Consider the following 4,852-nt stretch of genomic DNA (forward strand, 5'->3'; position numbering starts at 1 on the left):
GTCATACCTTGCTGTACATTTAGAGGCCAATCCCTTTAATTTTGAACCTCAGTTTTGAAAATCAAATGATCTGTGCAGATCTGATGCCGGTAACAAAAGATGCCTTCATGTATTGTATTTATACATAGTACATACATATCGTCGTTTAAAGTACAAAACCGCGTGATTCTGCAAAACCGCGTAACTGAGATTGGCTGCCAAAAATTGGATTTGCTCACCGAAGCTCTTCACTCAAGCCTTATCCATTCGTCCTGAAATATACTAGCCAGAAATGCGATTGCTTTATAAAAGGAGAACAATTTTTAAACATGAATGTTTTTACTCTCTAGAAAATAATTTAGGCAACCTCACATACGCGGTTTTGCATTTGGTTGATACGCGGGTTTGTACTTTAAACGACGATATTTAGATTTGATCTAACCCTGATATTTGTGTATTAGGGAGTTATTGGAATCCAGATAGGAGCTTTAAAACTATTAAATTCGAGTATACATACCCGCAGGGAAAGCTACAAGTTGTGAACTAGAATTCTGCCAGTTTGCGGTTCAGCCCAACTAGTTTTCATTCTATCCTTTTTCAATGTTAGCGACTGGTATTTTTAACATTGCGATGTCCTACGAGATGTCAATTGTCAGGCTATGCATCAGCATCTACTAGCAGAAATACTGGTAGCATCATACCAGTTGATGAGATAGTCTGCCAATTCATCCCCTATGAAAAGCATTAGTGTGCCTTTTTGCTCGCGGCGCTCCAACAGTCGCAATGGCCAGGTTCAAGCTCTACCAGGTTCAAGCCCTGGTGCAGGGAAAAGTTTTTTTTAAATTTTTTTTTTTATAATATTTCTTTTATTTATATTTTTTATTTAGGGGTTTTTTTTGTTATTCTTAGATTTACTTTGATCTAACTTTAAAAATCTTAACCGCCTCCAAGCGGCCTCGAACCTGCGATCCCAGAACCAGAACCAGTAGTCTTCACCTGACGCCACAGCCCACATTTGTAAGAAAAGCAATTAATTGCGTTTTATTTTAGGCTTTGGCAGTTCAAAGGCAGATGTCGCTGAACGCTTAAGTTCTTCGAAAATGTCGAACTGGTAGGCACATACTAGTTTATGAACTAGTATTTTTTCTAACTGGTTTGGGTTTTCACTGCAGGGTAGCTCTGAAATACTTGATTTGTAACTTTGACTTTAATTTTTGCCTGAAAAAATAAAAGGCAACAATTACCGATTATTTTCTGCTCAAAAAAAAATAAAAGGCAAATTTTAACTTTTATTTTTGCCTTAAAAAATTAAAAAGCAGATATAATCGGTATTACATATTTACCCAAAATGATAAAAGTCAGATTTTTAAAAGTCATGGAGGAATCACAATCTACAATATGAGATGAGTCTAATGGTACCTTTGAAAAAGGTTATAGCATAATTTTACTTTTATTTTCAGTCTCTGCTTTATATTCATTTCTAGTGTGACCCACTAAAAAGCGAAAAGTTATTAACGTATAAAAGTAGTTAGAGAATAGGAAACCAAACAAAACCAAATGGATTATACGTCTGAATGTTAGTAAAATACGTTACAAAATTTGTGAAAATAAATAATGTAACAGGAATTTAAAAATTTAAAAAAAAAATCAAAATAAAAATGTAAATGTACTTTTTATACCTTTCATGAGCATGAACTTTGGTCCGATGTTTGTAAGTAGCAGAATAAGAAGAGATAGACTTAAATGATCAGAACGTCGAGCTGAGTCGATTTAGCCATGGTCGTCTGTCCGTCTGTTTGTATGCAATCTAGTCTCTCAGTTTTCGAGATATCCGGATGAAATTTGGTAGGTGGATGTAGTTTTATAATGTATTAATCATTTATCGGAACCGGAAGAATCGGACCACTATAACATATAGCTCCCATACTTCTGATTGTTCAGATATGAGATTTTTCGTTATAACTTCTCCATTTATGCAGCTAGGAACATTAAATTTTGCAATATTTCCACCCATTATCAACAGAAAACATAGAGTTAAAATTGCAAAGATCGGGTGACTATAACCTATAGCTCCCATGCAACTGATTGTTCAGATATAAGATTTTCCGTTATAACTCCTCCATTTAAGCAGCTAGGAACATAAAATTTTGCACTGTTGTCACTCATTATCAAAAGAATACTTTCAGTGAAAATGGCGAAAATGGTAAGTAACATAAAATAATGTCAGACGCAAGTAATTATGTACTATTTAGCATGTCATTTGACGGTAACAAGAGCAAATTCAATTCAAATCTATTAAATACATTCTAGCGTGTCTCAGTCCTTTACGCACAAAAGCGGCTATAACTTTTTTTTTTCTATTCAAAACAGTAAGTGTGGCACCTTTCTGAAATCTTTATTAAATAAGCAATTTTTTTATGTAATGTAAAGTTATAGCTCAGTACATTTTTTTCACCCGAGATAGTCAAAGTTGGGGAAGAAAATATCAAAAAGTTAAAAATCCCGAAATAGTCCTAATTTATGATGGTTCCTTAATATATTTTAACTACATTGCATTTGAGTATGGAGAGGCAACTATCTGGAAGTATTTTACATAAAAATTTTACTAAGTATTGCCCGGTTTGTAGTTGCAGTTAAAGAAAACACATGAAAAGGCACGATTTTTTTAAAATTCGAAAAAATGTAAATATTTCAAAAACGGTGACACTTTTACCTGAAAATTTTTTGTTTATCAGGGGGATAACGGTATTTGATTAAATTTTAACTATTTTATAAATAACTCCCGCAGTTTTGAAGTTATTTTACTAAAATTTTCCACATAACGGTTTTTTAATTATTCCTTAAAATTATCGAAAGGGGTGCACTTTGACGTATGGCTCCAATACAACTGATTACTCAGATATGTGTTTTTACGCTATATCTCTAACTTCATATCTGATTAATAAATTGTATGCGTGCTATATGTTAAAGTGAACCTATACTAAATTTTTACCTGCTTAATTGGAGGAGTTATAACACAAAACAACGTCTCTGGACAATCAGTTGTATGGGAGCTAGATTTTAGAGTGAACCGATTTTATGAGATAGTGAAGGAAGTATTAAAATACAAGCAAAATTTTAGTAATTTTAGTAAAATATCTTCAAAACTGAGAGAGTTTGTTTTATAAAATAGTTAAAATTGAAGCAAAGTTTCAAGTACCGATATCTCCAAAAGTGGAGACAATCGGCCAAAACTGTGGACCCATTGAACAGTCGAAAAAATTTTGATTTGATGACTACACACTTCTAGAGAACATTTTTTAAGCATTTTACAGGTATAAAAATATTTAGATCGTTTCGACGTATTTTCCAAATGTGCCTTCAATGAAGATATTTTTAGAATAAAAATTACGCTCAAGATCGCAGAATATTTTATCTTTAAAAGTTGGTTTATTCTGAAATCACACCTCTTGCTAAGGTATCAAATTATTCGTAATTGTTTGTAGAATACAACGCATACTTAAGAAGTTCTTAAAATTAAATGCTTCAAAAACTATACGCGATAAACCGAAAATTTTGAAAATTGTGAAATGTGGAGTTACAGACTTTGACTTACTTGCCATTTCGTAATTTTGTAATGCGCACTTTTCTTACCTACTACATATGAAGTATACACAAGAGTGCTAAATGCCCATTAAATTTCAAGTCAGAATATGGTGTGCTTCAAAAGTTATGACATAATTAATTTTGCCCCTCATAAGAATTACATAAAAAATTCACTTGTTTTCATTATTTTTTTTAAATTTAAACACCTATAATTCATAAGTTATGCAGCAAATTGATGCAAATCCAAAACAATTTTGTGAGGCTTCAAGTATACGTCAATGAATTATATCCAAAAGCAACCACGTTTGCCCACCGTTGGTATATATAATATAATGGCTGCGTTTCTTTATACATTCTGGATAATCGCATTTCACAGCCGGAATAAACAGAATGCGTTTGAAATATACGTTAACATATCATCAGGGGCGTTCTAAAGAATAAGTAGACAAAAAAGTTTATTCCAAACGTTCAGAATAAATAAAGAAATTCAGCCAATGTAAATGAAAATGAAAATGTAAAAATGAAAATTTTAAAATTGCAAGAAATTAAAATAAAAATTTTAAAATGCACTTTTCTCGAAAAGCCCTGTATGTATGATTTTAATTTTTGAATTTTTAGAAACTAGAGACAATATACTTTTAAAATTTGCAACATTTTCCAATGTCCGGCAACCTTTCATTCAGTGATGGGCAAAATTGTATTTACTAAGTATTAAATACTAACTACAAAAGTATTTAGGTATTTTATGTGGTTGTAAATACCAAAGTACTATTTACTGAGGTATTTAGGAGCTGCTAAATACACAAGTAAACAATACTTAGGTATTTAGGAGCTGCTAAATACCCAAGTAAAAAATATTCAGGTATTTGAGAGCTATTAGATATAAAAAAAAAAAAAAAACGAAAGTATTTAGTAGGTAGTTTAGTTGTGCTCGGGGTTATTTAGGGATCTTTGGGCCTAATTTCGGATTTTTGGGACTCCCGGGGCTATTTCGGGATTATCGGGAGTAATTTAGGTATTTTTGGGACTTTCGGAGCTATTTCAAGATTTTTGGGAGTAATTTAGGATTTTTGGAACTTTCGGATCTATTCCGAGATTATCAGGAGTAAATTCGGGATTTTCGGGACTTTCGAGACTATTTCCATATTTTTGGGACTTATTTTGTATTTTTGGAGCATTCGGGAAGAATTTCGGAATTTTTGGGCCTTTGGGACTTTTTCGGGATTTTTGGGACTAATTCAGGGACTTTCGGAACTATTTCAGGATTTTTGGTATTTTCGGGACTATT

At 32.4% G+C, this 4,852-nt stretch overlaps 1 protein-coding gene across 10 annotated transcripts in view; it reads left to right on the top strand.

Annotated features, from left to right (window-relative positions):
* LOC118745727 (zinc finger protein 2) overlaps positions 1-4,852 on the top strand; it is a 611,899-nt gene that overhangs the window by 29,014 nt on the left and 578,033 nt on the right. The gene's annotated exons all lie outside the window — the stretch shown is intronic.

Source organism: Rhagoletis pomonella, unplaced genomic scaffold (genome assembly GCF_013731165.1).
Source record: "Rhagoletis pomonella isolate Grant_MI unplaced genomic scaffold, Rhpom_1.0 Rhpom_scaffold_00009, whole genome shotgun sequence".
Lineage (NCBI taxonomy): Eukaryota > Metazoa > Arthropoda > Insecta > Diptera > Tephritidae > Rhagoletis > Rhagoletis pomonella.